Source organism: Harpia harpyja, chromosome 2 (assembly GCF_026419915.1).
Source record: "Harpia harpyja isolate bHarHar1 chromosome 2, bHarHar1 primary haplotype, whole genome shotgun sequence".
Taxonomy (NCBI): domain Eukaryota; kingdom Metazoa; phylum Chordata; class Aves; order Accipitriformes; family Accipitridae; genus Harpia; species Harpia harpyja.
In genome coordinates this window covers 5,719,101-5,735,691 of record NC_068941.1, presented here as the reverse complement: position 1 = coordinate 5,735,691, position 16,591 = coordinate 5,719,101, and the positions used below count along the sequence as shown (strand labels likewise).

Here is a 16,591-nt window from a genome sequence, read left to right as displayed (position 1 = left end):
CAGAGAGCCTCTCTGCTGAACTCAGGGTGTTCCCTCTACGCCATGTATGCATACACACACTCAGTCCAAGCTGCCCTGCATAAGACTTATAAACTTAGGAGAAAATAAACCTGAAATATAACCTGAAGAGACTATGCTGGAACTGTACATCTTTATATAAACAGCAATTCCAGTATGACACTTGAATGTATGCAAGCGGATTACAGATTGCATACACCTAATCTGTCTGGGTTGTATTGAGACTCCCTACACATGCTTAGAGAGTGTGTGAGCAGAGCTTTGCTTCTGCAGTGGCCATTGGTCTAGAAAAGCAGGAGAGTTTCAGTAAGGTAGTTTGGTGTATTACTGAACTGGAGGAGGGAACAGGTTAGTACATGGAAAAAGAAACCCCTGTGAAAGAAAAGCAAGGAATGGAAATATCCTGGTATCTTTCTGATGGATATTTCCATTAAATGCTTGAAAAGATACTGTGACAAAACAAGTTACCAAGACTGATTGAAAATAAAGCCAGAGAATTATTCAAATTTTAAAAACGAACCACTCGGCTTTGTCATTTAAGCAAAGAGTATTCCTATCACTGCTTACAAATTCAAAACAGAATAGCCTTTAGAGTCTCCAAGCAGCATGTCCATCAAAAAGTATGTTTGTGTTACATCCTCACAATTAAACGATGTTCACTTTTTAACGACTCTTAGACATGTTTCAGAAAAGACTTGAAAATGTATACTGATCTATACCCAAACTATGAAAATACCAAAACATCACTAAGAAAGAAGGAACACAGAGGTAAGGTTATCAAAGGATTACCATGACTTAGTCACATACATACAAAGAGGACTGAAAAACAGGTTGTATTTAAATCGGGTACTTGCTGGTCCTACAATTACAACAGATTTTGCTTTGAGTAGGCTGGCCCCTCACTTAGACGTTTTAATAAAACATACTGTACTGCCTACATCCTTCCAGTCTTACATTTCTGATGGACTAATGTCTCTGTTATAACAATGTCAACCCTTTCATTATATTGTAGGCTGTTCTGAGTTACACCCTTTTCAGGTCACAAACTTCTTGCTAAAAAGCTAAACCCCCTCCATAACAGTAAAACTGTGTCTTCTCTATTTAAAATTTTCAATCCTGCACAAGCAGTTGCAAGTATTTCTTACATAATGATTCTCTTCACTTTTATTTTCTGCTGTTTCTAGAAGTCTATTTCTAATTTTCATAGCTTTTTAAAAATTGATTTGCACGCTTCTCCCGAACTCCTCCAAGGAGAAGTAAAAGCTCAGAACACGTTGTTAACATGCTTATTGGTTATAAATACACTCAGATCTTTAGAGAAGATTTAGAAGCTATGACTATAATGATAAGCTCAATATTGCTATTAAAACCTGGTTTTCCTGCTTGTTGGGACATTTTCAGTAATTATGCTGTTGTAAGTAGGAACTGTGGAATAATTGCTGGAAGTGACTTATTGATATGTCCACCTCTTATGCGAAGGTAAACCTTCAGGGTGGAATGCGGTGGATATGCAAGGAAATCTGTTCCATGATAATTCCCTAAGCAACATAACCTGCAACCTTAGATGTCAGCAACACCATGGAACTTGGTATGCTGACTCTAAGAGAAACAACATGGAGGGTGGAGTGGAGTGGAAACACTGCGGCCAGGCTCTGCGATATCACCGCAGGGATGGGAACTGGATGAGATGATACTACGGAACTGATAAACCGCATAGTTGTTACCCCGAGCCAGCGCTGAACCAGCAGTTATTAATTTTCTGTCAAAATCATGTCCTCTGGGTGAACTTTGCTCATTATAAGACCAAAACACACCTCCATTCCAAAGGCTACCCACCTTCAAGGTGCGACCACCTCTCACTGAGCAGGTGCTTGGAATTTCTCTAGCTTATACCTTTAAAAGTAAAGCGAGGAGGTTTTATACCAATCATGATAAAGGTATGTATGACTAGAGTCACTCAAGCTCCACCTAAAAATAAGAAAATAGTTTAAATTGGCTTAAGAGAGAAGGAATGTTAGGGAAGATACCATCGTAGACAAGTCAGGAGGACATCGCGGACTTCCGGGATCAGTCGATGGGCTGAACCTCTCTTCTCCCCCCTAGGGATGCCTATTGGGTAAGATTCAAGCACTTGAATGTAGAAAAAAAAACAGGGGTTTTTTTTTGACCTGAATAAAAGGCAATGAAACTTTGCTATGTACGTGACATTAATTTGTTGGATTGCATGTGATGTGGAACATGCACATCATTTAATACTGGGCATTGAGAATACTTTGATAGGATTTATGAAAGATTAGGTTGCATTAGCACCTGGAGCATTGATAGATCTGTAAAGTCATGTTAACTTTAATGATATGATAAATATGTACATGATGTCCATGTAAATACAGTGATGTTTAACCAGTGGAATAAGGTGCAACAAATACACTCTGGGAGACAAGAAAATGGACATATAAATTCAATAGTTTCAGTTAGAAAGGACCATCATTTATAAAGTGATTATTTGGCACTGTCCCCATTCTGATGGTTTTTAGATCTGTTGGTTGTCTTTTTTTTTTTTTTTTTAAATGAGGCCGAGATCATAAATGTGAAATAAATCAAGAATCAATAGCAAGGTTTTGCTTTTTAAAAAGCAGTAACAGTAGTAGTAATAGAGGTTGGTAACTCCACTTCTTGACTCCACTTCAAGTCTTTGTGTAAAGGATGGTAGTATGTCTCCTTGGAGTTGGAACAAGTACTAATTAAGCTTCATATAATCTTGGTGTGATCTGTCAGTCAGCAGTATCCTGCTGGGGAGGTGAAGAACTACATAATGTCTTGAAGGCTCTCCTCTTGGGGACAAAACTAAAACAGCACTTTGTTGCACAGCAAGATTATAGCTTTTATTCTTCCTCTTCAGCTGCAGCATACTCCTTCTGAAGTGTGAGGTTCATGAGATTACCTGTGCCTTGCACTCTCTGGGATACAGCCTGAACTCTGGCTGTAGGTACACAAGTCCCAAATGTGCAGTTGTCACAGTGGGAGGAACTGATGCATTCTTTGACTTATAAAAATCTGTGCAGGGACCAGCTCTAGTCTGTAGCAGGAAAACTAAACTACTGTGTTTAAGATAGCTAAAGTAAGAAAGCGTTCCAGAAGCTGACATTTTATTTTATCAGACCATTCCCAGCACATCAGCTAAGTGCTCCTTGATGTATACCATTTAAAAACAATGCACTTAATTTTACAAGATTAATTTTACATAGTGTCATACAGACCAAACCAAGCACGTATGAATCCTACTAAATACAGAGTGTCGAGCAAAAAAAACGAATGATAAAGGACTTTAAGGAAGACAATGATGCAAAAAGAATTTTGGTTTAATCGTAGAACCTAATATTTCACACCTGTACAGCTGATAATACTCAGATAAACACCTCAAAGCAGCACATTCCTTCAGGCTCTAAATCACAGTGAGTGTGCTATTGGATTATGAGCTGATTGTGGTCATCAGCAGGTACAATGCTGAACACACATCCTAACTATATTTGTTGATTTGTAATGATGAATAAGTGACAAATTAATTATCAGTGAGCCATTGAGCTAGCAAGATAGCATTTAGAATGGAGGATACATAAAATTCAACTGATTCAAATACCAACAAACAAACTGCATGGTTCTTACTGTTTGTTTGTTTGTTTTTTTTTTTTAAAGAAAGTGCTAGGTTTCTTTCCTTGCCAGTAAGAGCAGGAACTGCTGTGTAAGGTGTGGAAAGATAACCAGATTAACAGTTGGAAATATTTCTAAAGATTTTTAATATTTTTGGAAAATGATGAAACAGACGGAAAGGCTGTATGGCTATAGGTTAAATCCAGTAACAGTGGAGGAGGTAGATTATGCCTGATTAATGAGAGATCAAAATTAGGCTACAAGACTCTAGAATGGGAACTTCTGTGGGAAATGGAGAGGTTTTTATGTTGCAGCTGCTAGTACTGCAGTCAGTGAACTAGGAACAATCTTTTTAGGCTAGTCTTATTTAATCAAAGTGAGTCATTACAATAGAGTCAACAGGGACAGAGGGTCCTTCCATTAAATACCGTGAGTAAAAATAATGTATATTAACCAAGTTAGTTCACAAAAAGACTTCTAGTGACAAATACTGAATGTTTTAAAAAGAACTCTTTCATTTTCTACTCCGCTTTTTATTTCCTTTCTCAGCAAAACACTGAAATCAAAAATACACAAAACCTTGTTGCTAAATTGCCTTTGTGCCAAAACTGAGAAACACAACTTTGGAGCTCAATTTTGAAAAACTCAAAAAATTAAAACTCACCTTTTATTCATCATTTATCTAATCAAACCAATATTGACTTATTTTGCATAAAAATAAGGCTGGAATTTACACAAGATGCTAAAATTTAAACAACATTTTTAAAGCAGAAAGTGCTCAAAACAGAACACAGAAGAATATTTTCAAAATGTTAGGATGGGCTATTTATGCAATCAACTCAGTGACAACAGAACAATATTAAAAATCTGAAAATATGCAATTTGTGATAAATGTACTAGGGGCCTGCTTAGCAGGATTTCTGCACTAAAGAAGTTGCTAAAACTAGTTTGAATAACTGGCTATTATCTTTTTCTATCAGCAAAGCTTTGCAAATCTCAAATGAAATCAAACACTGAAACTGTTAACTCACATACAGGAGAAATTCTAAGCTAAAGATTACCAAAGCTGTCTATATTTTTAAACATCTCAGGCCTAATCTGGTACATGATGATGGTTCTGGAAAAAACAACTGCCAATCGAGCACTGACTCGGAACTGAATGATACACTGAGAAAGAAGCAATAGAGCTAAGATGAAACACAATACCCATATGGACATCAGCTACTTCAGTCACAAGAGAATTAACCATTAAAACAGAAAAACTTGCTTACCTCCTCCAGTGCTGTGAAGTTTAATAACTCATGTTTACAAATATTTCTAAGATGTGGGGGATGAAAACTGCCATGTACCTAAAATAAAACAAAACAAAACAAGAAGTATTTTCTTAAATTACTAGGCACAAAAGCTGAGGTTGCAACATTACTACTTTTAAGACAGTAATTGCCATAAGCGATCTAGAAGCTACTACACTGAAGAACCTGAAAATCTGTTTGGCTTATTGTAATTGTAACTCCATACAAAGTTACATGTTTTAGCTTTGAGATCTGCAAACTACAGCAAGCAAAAGTAGTTCAGGTATTTGGTAGCTGTAATTTACTTGCAACTGTGCTAGCTCTGAACAGCACCAATCAGAATCAGGGCCTCCAAAGCACTGTGCAAACTATATATGAAGATCTTACAGTCCACTCTGAAAGAAGGCACGCTGATGGGAAGAAAGGGAGAGGCAAGTGACTGATAATAGAAGTGGAGTATATACATAAGTGCATAGTCCCAAATAATTTAAATGTTTCTTTTCTGAAGTAAAGAGCAGAACCTGGCTAGAACAAACATGCTCAATCCAGACAGACTGAAGAGTTTATGTCACAGCACAGTGGATCTTTGGGAAAAATCTGAAGAATGGACAGAAACCGTAGTATTTTTTTTCCCCCAGCAGGATATTTATTTCTTTTTCCTCCTATTTAAAACAATTTCTCTAAATTTCCTTCTGAAACAACTGTTACATATTCTGTGTGATATCCCTTAATTTGATATTCAGCACAAGCAACTTTACTTTGCTTCCAAATGTCAGTGGGCTGCAGATGTTGTATTGGAAATTGTCATTGTGCTATTAGAGCTGTCAGGGGTCGGGGCGGACAGGTTGGCAGCTAGTTGTAGACAGCTGGAATTTCTGGCATATTCAGAGAATTCTCCTTGTGAATAAAATGGTATTGACATCTATTGATTCAAGATTTGAAGAGATCTCCAAAGATCCATAACCATTTATGGCAATTTCCTAGATAAGCTATTGCTCTAAATCCCCTTCTTGTCCTTGGTTTTCTCCCTCATAGTCCACCTATATTATCAAATATTCAGCTGCCTGGAACTATGCTGGCAGGGTGGGCATCTGCTCGCTGAGATCTAGAGCTCTGCTATTCACTACGTATTTCTCAAAATAGAAACCATTTTGTGTAGAAAGCATCAGAGTTTCACAAGCAGAAGCAACATTTTGGATAATCTGAAAGATCACACTGTCTCACTGAAGGCATTTAGATGCTGGTGTACTTCAGTGACTTATGGGAGGCTGTCAAGATCACAACTTAGAGTCACCTAAGTATCTTTTTAAATACATTTTTTCATTAACTTGTCATTTGAATCTTACCCTGGCACAAACATTATTTAAGTGTCAACGAGACTCTTTTTGAATTAAAATACGCAATACGGATTTGGCTTTGTGGAGGAATTAAAACTGGCAGATTCTCATGCCTGAAGGCAGTAATGTTCAAAAGAACAAAATGTCTGATAAAGGAAAAGAGCTAGAGAAGATCTGTATCAATTTGAGCAGCCTCATCCCAAAACCTGAGATCTTCTACCTCTTTCATTTGACAGTGGCTGGTAACAAAGTCAAGAGAAAAATTAAATAAGAATAATTAAAAACATTGCAATGGAAGAAGTGTGTTGCACAAGCCTCACAGTAGAGCCCAGGCACAGCAGAGATTAAAAGAACTTCCTTTGTGTCATGGCTTGATGAAACTCAATAAGCAGAATGCCAAATTAGTAAAAGTATCTGCACATCAGATTTTATTGACTTTAAAGAAGTCAGTGTACTTCCCTGTACTCCTGCAGACTTTACAAGTATGGATTTCCTTCTCAGTCCTCACAAATAAATATAATTTCTGGTCCCTATCCATAACATTACTATTCTGTTAAAGTAACAGTAACCTGGAGCTCTGAGAGTGCTAATTAGCATTGTTCTTGTCATTGCAGTATGGTTAAAAATGTCCCAAGTTTTACTAAACTAGACTACAATGCTATAATTGCTCGATGACTTGCATTCAAACTTATCTTAGGTTTTTCAAGAATATTTTCTGTCACATCTGGCTACTTTATACTGATTTTTAGGACATATCAATAGTCGCCCAAAATACCCGTGTCCAGAGACCTACGTCCAGGCTATTAAGACACATTCAGAGAGCCCTAGCTATGTTTATGCTAAATAGCACACAGGGGAGTCTTAGGCACAAAACCCACTTAGTCTCTGAAGTATTCCTGGTGCTGCCTCACTAGTGTCCTTATCTGTCACCTCCTTGTAGTCAAATGAGGGAGCAGAGACATGGGACTAAAGTTAAGGAACAGGTATTGACAGATATTCAGGCTATCAGAATCCTATGTTCCTCTTCGAAGGCCATCCCTGCTCTAACCTGCCACCCAGCAGCACGCACTTGCTCTCGTAGCCTCAGTCTGCCTGAACGCGTGTATGAAGAACATCTTTCTGCCCTTCCTTCTTCCTGCTCTACCCAGTGATGCACTGAGGTATCATCTCCCCGGGAACTGGCCCAGAACCTGCCCCCCCTCCTTAGGATGGGCTTCACAGGTCTGATCAAAAATGCAGAGGACTTGCACTTTCCAGTCGCGAATCCTTTTGGCTCTCCTCGTTCACAGCAGCTATTAGAAAGGAACAGACTCACCCCCTGCCCTGACACCGTGGCGCTCGCGTGGGCTCAGCCAGCCACACCCACCCAAGGACCCTGCCAGAAAGGACTGTCTCCTCACCCCACACAACATACTGAACATTACAGAGCCACACATTTCAAGTGAACCCTATTAGACTTACACTAAAAAATACCTCTGGGGAGACTAGTGTCTATATCAAGGTATTGGGGGGGGGGGGGGGGGGGGGGGGGGGGGGGAGAAGTACACAGACCATCTGGTTTTGTAGATAAATGGCCAGAGAAGTTAAGCACTGAGTATTCCTGAGTGTTCTGGACAAAGTCATGCTGATGTGAAGGGACAAACTTTCACTAACTTCAAGATTAGAAGTCTTGGTCAAGATTTATTCCTTTGCATCTGTCTGCACTATGCTATCAGTTATCCACCACCGTGTCTTCTAAGTATTCTTTTCCCTCAAATGATGAACACGTGTCCAAGACATACATGTGCTTAAGAGATATGAACTTCATTTTTCTTTTAACCAAATTTCCTTCCCTTTCCATCATTCAGTAACTCCAAATCAGTTTTAAATTTATCATAAACCTCTGTAGATTTTCTGAAACATTAAGAGTTTTATCTTTGCCATGTTCAGCTCATCCCATAGACCTTTATTAAACCCAATTAATTACACTATTTGGGACAATGATGGGTGGGAACACCAACACCTCTAAATCATATTCTCTCTCCTTTAAGCAGATGAACCTTTTGCATAAACAATTTTTAATTTATAAGAATCTGTAAATCAAGAAGAAGTTGCTACTGTGATGTTTTTTTAAAAATCTAACATTAAACATGCTACTATTAGAAATTAGATGTAACAAGTATTCAGGCTCATTTGATTAAGATAACAATATCCCACTGAACATTACAATGAGAAAACAGTGAGGATTCAATGCAGAACAGAGGAACTTCCTCAGTAAATGTGAAGGTATCTGGGATGTTTCTTTAACAGAATAGTTGCAGGACGTGGAACAGGAAAGCATTAGCAAAACCTACAGGGAAAGAGAAAGAGAAGGAAACATACATACAGAAAAAGCAGCTTTAGAGATAATGCTGTTCTGGTGTTCCCAGTTTTATGAGCATTGTTCTTTGTGATTCTTTACCAGTGCAGGATGATGTTAAGGATGAAGTTCCCTATTCTGAACTTAAGAGAGATCTTTGTAGTGGGTAACATCGCAAGCAACGACAGCATTTCTATCCCAGTGCTCCAGGGCTGGTAATACAGCACCAGGGAAGACTTCGTGCCTGCTGCCCTTCCCCGCATCTGCAGCTTTGGCAGAGGAATCCCCGCAGCTTTTAAAAGTTATTCCTTCTTGCAGCTTTCATGTAAACTACCCCCTGAGACTTCATTTCCTGACATACCTCAAACCCTTTCAAGCACAGATGAGAAGTGCAATCATCTTTTCTTTAATGGTATATATCCATAAAATGTCTCACCTCTTCATACCCAATTAAGACCCCATAAAACTGTTGCACGCTCATATAAAAATTACATTTAAGCTCTGCCCCCAAAAGTCATCAGCATGCCCAAAGGCTACACATACAGAGGAGATACAATTATGAGTTTGATACTTTAGGACAGCTTCTAAAAATAAAAATATTGTATTAGCCCATAAAAGCAAAAATCACTTAAGCAGAAATAAAATAAAACGTGCTCAGAAGAGAAGGGTATGTCGAGAGCTTTACAATACAAAAAGCTGAGGCTAGCTGACTGCCATCATGTAATGTCATATGTTACCTTTTACATGCATTAATTCTGCTAACTGGTGCCTAGGGATTTTCACAGCCATTTCAGCACCTCCAAGGTGACATCTAAGGGGAATTATGTTTTGCATCAGTAACTAAGTGCAAAGGCACATAAAAACGTATACGGAATATGTGCTAAAATCCACTATCACAGAATCCTTTAAAAACCTTTACATTTGTCCCTTGCTGTTGATCCACATAGTACACTAGTAATTTGTATCTTTTAAAATAAGTTCTCCACTCCATACACGAGAAAGGAAAGGATTCATCAGCATGGCAATAACTTAATCCTTCATGCATAATTTCCTACTTTGCTCTCGCAAAGATTTCATTCTTGCTGTGGAGCGTGTAGCTTTTTAAAAGTCTGGGTTATAACCTGTTTCTTCAAGACAGTTACTTTTAGATTTCCCACTGACAGATTATGTCAATTCTATGAATCTGAACAGACCTTTTCCAGTTTCTTTGCTACTTCTCTTTCCTTTTCTGTCTTTTCTACCTTTCGCTTCTCGTATTGCTGCGATGAGATGACCTAGTTGCAGCACAGAGAGAAAGGAAGTAGCCTTTGGAGACCAGATGTCAGCATGTCCGGCGAGAGCAATGGGAGGGCTGGTGGAAACAGAATGGGCTCCTGCCGACATTCTGGAGAAACTCTTCAACTAATTAAAATCTCTGACTTAACACTGGGCAGTTGGCTTAGAAATATTTATTAGAATTAATATATAGTGTCCTAATAGAGTTTTGACATACTTTGCATCATACTAATACATCATGATTTATTTTAACAATTGGGTTATAACAAATTGAAGCTACTGAGCTGCATGATGTTTATAAGCAGTATCATTTATGGTTGGTTTTCTCTGGCACACTTTTCTTAAATCCCATTATCAATTGCTTAACATTTTGCAGGCTTTAAACAGCTTGGGCTACAGTCCATGGGAAAAACTGGTTTAGAAAGTTTAAAAAAAAAACCCACCACAAAACTTGCTTTTTCCGAGAACAAATGCAGAGAAAATGCATAAGTTAATTAAAAGCAAGCAAAAAAACTTACAAGTGCTTAGTTGATGAGCTTTCTAGCATTCATACTTCTGCAATGTGCACTGGATTACTGGCAATAGTGATGTTCAGGAATTAGGGAGATGCTTATTGAAATCCAAGAAAGAGATGCCCAATTTTGACTGAATTGCAGTGTCTGAAGCTGCCATTTGCAAATATTCAGTGGAAAATAATTAAAGACTGGCAAGGAAATTCTCAGAGGAGTCTATAATAATACCACCACTCATTCTGAGTTGTGAAGATAAACCCGTTAACATTTGTGTAACACTCAGATGCTACGATAATGAACTCCAAGAAAAGCTCATGAGAATAGTAATAAATCTGTAATCAAGTGTGATATTAGGATGTTGTCTAGTAAATAGAACTGTGTACCTGACACTGAACACTAAAAAAATTCTTGAATCGCCACTCAGTCACTGGTAGCTGTCTACCCTGTGGACTGCCTAAAAGAAGGATCATAAGGAGAAAACGTGTATATATTTATATAGGGAGATATAAATAAGGGTTTGGTAAATTTTACACACAGAAGTGCCAGATTAAGTTCAGAAAAAACTGTGATCCTGTACTTCAACTTTTAAGGGTTTGACTTTGCCAACTTAATCCCTGAGTGTTATTATACTGTTGTTTATTTTTCTCTGTGTGACTGAGCAGTGTCATTATGTCAGCTGAGTAGACTAGAATAGTGGCCTGCTAATAAAGTGTGTCAGCTGGTTGAATACAGTCTATTTTTTTTTTTTCCATACAGGTAGAAGCACATAGGAATTAATCTAGTCTAATCTAACAGCCCATCCTCTGAAAGAAGTCACAATTTATTAAAATGTCATCTTCAAGGAAAAGTTGGATCCACTATTGCATTTTACATCTGTAGCTGTGCTCCCTGCATGTTTGTACAGATTTATGAACTGCACATTCTGTTCCCTACCAGATCCTTGACCTATTGTACACTACAAATTTATTTTCCCTGGCAGCAAAAAGGGAATGATTAAACCAGGTGAACTGATTACATTCATATATTCAAGTCTAAAAAAGTAGCTCAAATACTTTTAGCTTAGATGCCTTACAATGTTTGTATTCATACCTGTATGTGGGCTCATTTCATTTTTATTTTGTGCTGAGGGAAAATCATGACACAAGTCAACCAAACAGAAGATAACTCTATTACAAAGGTAGTTTTTTTTTCCCCAAGATTGAACTCCTTGAACAGTAGAAGTGAATACGAGCCAATATTTCTCTGAACTTAAGTCTCTTCTCTGTATAAACATCCGTTTGATTTGATTACAAACCTCTAAAGTAGTTTTTTCAGCTATCAACCAGAAATGCAAACACTAGTGAATAAAACCCATTTCTCTTTGTGGAAGATCATCATAGCATACACAAAAAAACACCTCTTGAGCTCCACCATGCACACCTCAGTAGGTTCTTTAACTGGAAAAACAGCGTAAGATTCAGCTGCTTCCTGGGAAATCTGAGGATGGAATTGAAGCACTTGTTCTCCAAGCAGGAAAAAGAGAAGGCTGACGCTCAGCATCTTCAATAGAGTGACAGTGACAGAACCTGAGAGATGCAAAGTGGAGAGAGCAAGGCTCTCAGGTACACAGCAGCACTGTAGCTGTGCAAAGCACTTCATTCCCTTATCCACGCAGAAAACTTTGTATGGTACAATGTTTGTTTTAACCTTAAACCCATTAATTTTAGAGGATTCAGGAAAATGAAAGCAATATTTTATGTATCTACCTTTATAATTTGTTATCATTCCCTGCATTACTAGCCTTTTTGATTGTCTTATTAGGGGGAATGAAAGAAGGAAAGGCTTTTAAAATTTTTCATTAAAAGAAACTTAGGTAATAGAAATAATTCACTGTGTTGTTCCACAGAAGAGAAGCCACTCAATAAAAGACACAATCTTTTTAGTTTACTGTCTGGAACAATAGCATAAACAAAACTAACAGACATCAGCTGGGACTTGCACGTGCCTTCAGATTCCATTCCACCGGAGGCAATGTTCCTCTGAAGACACAATTCCCATCAGCCTCCCTTCTTCGCCTGATGAGCTAGGGCAAAGAGAACAGGACTGTCCTAAACGAAAACAGTGCTAAAAAAATAACAGAGCAGCACCAGCGCTAACAAAGCATCTGGAAGATGTTCACTGTTCTCAGAGAGCTAAAGACTGATCTTGATAATTTGTATTCTTGCGCATTTTCTCAGCTGCTTGTAATTTCATGTTCTCTCCTAGTCTTTGGTTCTAGGATCTCAGAACTGTAACAGATCTCCAGGGCCAGCATGGCAGGTACTACCCCAGAGCTCGCTAGCAGAGTTGACACTATCCCTTAATCCCCTTCAAACTCTTTAACACCATTTGTGGTGCGGTACCTAGACTGCTCTCTGGCTTCTTTCCTCATAGCATCATCTTTGCTGTGACAGTAACCCACTTTCCCATCCTTCCTTTTTCACAAATTCTCAGCTGTCATTCATCCCCTTCTGCATTTCTCATCCCTCTCTCCATTTCTTTCATATGATAAAAATAAAAATGAACATATCTGAAAAGAAGAAATTCAACTATCGCAGCCCTGATTGCCTTGATGAGGTCATATAACTTCTCTCTGCTAGGAATTCAACTCAACCTGGCAACACCAAATTTATACATTACTTAACGCAATGGATTCCCAGGCCTACGTGGAGCCTAGCACTGTGGCCAGAATATAAGCAATAAAATAAGGATGACACTAATTCTTGTCTCATTGTTTTCTCTGAATATTCACTTTATTTTGCCCAAAATAACCAGAAGGAATGCACTGAAGACGACAGTATTGCCACAATTCTTTTAGCAGATGGTATTTCATTTGTTACAGTCAGAAACCTCCAAAATACTAATAGTTCTCTGTTGAGAAGGAATTCCACAGAACAGCAACCAGGCGAGTTTTTGCACATTATGCCACATTTCAGAAATGTATTTAAATTATAGGTCCACAAAGCCTGTGATGGAGATACTATTTGACCTCCCCCAGATCTTTCAAGAGACACATTTCTATTTTTGAATTGTGAAGCATGCATGTTAAAAGTCAGGAGGTTAGTAAGAAAAGCCAACTGCGAATTACTGATTAATTTAACAGGATCTGCCTACTGAACTCCTTACTCTCCAGATTAGCATGCAATATCAGCTGATGAAGCCCAAATATCACGTACCTTTGAAATAAAATACAGTTTTAGAGCAACTTCATTATTTATAATCATTATTAAACTGCTTTTCACAACAATATACAATTAAGAGAATTGAGTCTAAGTGGCTTGAACTATTACATTAGCAGTTCTTACTCACTAGTAAGACCTCAGCACAATTTTGTTTCTCTCTAGAAAATTTCTTCCAAGGCCCCTTATGCTTTGGGTTAATTTTGTTTAGCCTTCAAATAACATTTTTAGGCTATTAGTTTTCTGTACATTTGACGTCTGAACTGTGAAATGTCTTGAGGGAAAAGATACATGGTTCTCTACCAGTATCGCTACCAGCTTCCATCTGTCTCCAGTGAACTAGCCATTCCCTCTGAAAGCACGTGCGAAGCAGCAAGGCCACGGCACGCCACAGCAACGTCTCCCAGCAATGCCAGAGTAACAGTAGGGACAGACGGACCTTTGAGATTGCTGCGACAGCAGATTTGTAGTCTGACATGATAATAATCTTTCCTGCAAATTCAGCTCACACCTTAATAGGGGGGCAAATTGCCACTGTTGCTGGGAATCTGACTGCCTTCAAGTCTTGCTTATTTGGCGAAAGACTATTCTCCAGCGGTAGGACTTTTTAAAGCACAAAACATTGGATTAACTCCCCTCTTCGACTTCAGGTAGGGGTTTTAGTAACTTCAATGTGTCAGATCAATACTGAAAGCTTTTAAAAATTCCACAGCAAGTTTACCATGTTCTCAGTCTCCCTTTCCTTAGCCCTGGCCTTTTAAAAAAGAGAAAATAAAACACAGAAAAAGCAAGCTGCTGATTTACTTCCCAGTCCAGAGTTCCTCACTCAGTCACCATGCCAATACCTATTTACTAATGCCAGCACTAGTGTGTGAAACAAGCTGCTCCTTCTGCTGCATTCAAGATTTCTGCCACAGCTTCTGTGCCCTCTGTGCCCTCAAAAGAACTCTGAAAAAAGACCAATCTGCTATTAAATGCCTGGTTAAAAAAAGCCTTTGAATAAACACAAAAGCCACAGTCCCCCACCATTTTTCTGCTCCTGGCATTTCCGTGTTCCACATGGAGAAGGGGGACTATGTTGCTGTACAAGGTAATCCCTGAGAAGGTGGTATTGATAATCACCACTTAATTTTTGGTTAGTTAATAAAATCAAAAAGTATTGCTGGGTTGGTGGTAGTGTAATCCAGTATGGGAGAAGACAGAAGGAGGTAAAAGTAAAAAATAAAATGAAACACTGCCCTTCCTAAAGTGTGAAAACTGGCCTTCTAAGAATTAATTGGGAGACCTGCCTTATAAATCTCCTTCTTCAGTTGTCTACTGAGTGCATAAGATGCAGATGTCAGAAGCAGTGATGAAGTAGATTAAATAGGTTTAGAGTGACTGTGTGGAACAAATGTAATAGATTCCAAAGATTGCTGCTTAGGGCCTTGCTCGCTGGATTCGCTGCATACCAAACAGCACACTGGGAACAACTGCTGTGATCTGCACTTTGTATTTCCCAAGGTTTCCTTTCTAAAAGGCAAGAAGGACGGTCTCCTGATCTCCACAAGTACAGTGTTCAGAATTCTCTGTCTTAACATTTATTTTCTTTCTATTTCTACTTTCTGTATATAGACAAAAATCAAAAAGGCTCTCCCATTCAAACGTGGTGTCCCCCTCCTTTCCCATTCTCACACCCTTCCAAAAACATGCGCCACATTTTCCCCCTGCTAAATAAGAGAGAACTGTAATTCAGAGTTAAGGGCAAGACTTTAAGGCACTCTTATTCACTAAAAAAGTAGTATTTAGTGGATCCATGCATCAATATTAATATTACCAGGATTAATTTCTCTCTACAGGCTTGATTCAGCTCTTAAGTCACTGGTAGAACTCACATTTGCTTTGCTGATGCAGCATCAAACACAAGATCAAAGAAAGCATTCAGCTGTTAAAAATACCAAGCTTGGAAAACTGTTCAGAAAAAACCCCACCTGAGCCTGTTTAGATGCAACATGCATGTAAACATGTGTTATCAGGCATTGTCAGCAGGCACAAAACTGTCCAGGTACATATCTGCTGCTAACAGTTGACTGAATCCAAATTTAAGCATTCATAACCCTAGACCCATTAACAGGCTCAGTATGCTAGGTACGCTACCAGCAAAGCTAACACATTTGATGCACTGGAGTTCAGGGCAGAAAGACAACAGGAGTAAAACAAGCTCATCTTTTACATATCAATCTCCTGGCTAGAGCACTATGCAGGAAGCTGGAGATGTGCCCTCTACCCCATTCCCAGCAGGAGGGGCTTTGGAAAGTTCTCAGCCTCTACTTCTCTGGAGAACCCTTTACTGGATTTTGGGTAGCTGTTCCTGTGGCTGTCGGGCCACCAGACAACAGGGTCTCAGGCAAAAGGGAACCTAATCCTCCAGCCTAGCAGCCAGAGCCACCTATTGGTAGGTGGGGATGTCCTAGGATTGTATTAGTACTTCCCAAACTACGAGGGTTGTATAAGGATTACATACAGAATTTGCACGCTGTGTTTTGTAGTTAAATGCGCTATGATATTAGCACTGTTTTACTAGTAGTTCTGTATGCAACCAAACATAAAAGCTAAGGAGTTTGGGAATATTTTATCATTTTTTTAATTACACAATCCCCCTGAGTGTACAGACATTCCCAGACCTTGATGGGATCGGAAACTCTTCTAAGTCTGATCAAACAATTTACCCGTATGATGGGTTTACACTTTAAGCATTTCTCAGTCACATGTAGAGAGGTCATGTTATTGGAAATCACAGAGTGGGGGCAGACATATCTATAGTTGTGCATGTGCAGCAACGTGCAAGGACTTAGATCTCAGAAGAGATATTATTAGTTTTAAAGTATTAGCTTCCAGAACCTTCTCATGAGCAGAAGTCATTCACTACCCTAACGTCTCTGATTAGAATGAACCTCCACACAAATTAAACAGTTCCTGTTGTCAGAAGTGTGAG

General features: G+C 38.7%; 1 protein-coding gene across 1 annotated transcript in view; it reads right to left on the bottom strand.

The window, feature by feature from the left end:
* LOC128153979 (bifunctional heparan sulfate N-deacetylase/N-sulfotransferase 3) overlaps nt 1-16,591 on the bottom strand; it is a 538,027-nt gene that overhangs the window by 202,624 nt on the left and 318,812 nt on the right. Inside the window, exon 2 of the mRNA XM_052813981.1 lies at nt 4,938-5,015. The gene's annotated coding sequence lies outside the window, so the exon portion shown is untranslated. The remainder of the gene's footprint in view (nt 1-4,937; nt 5,016-16,591) is intronic.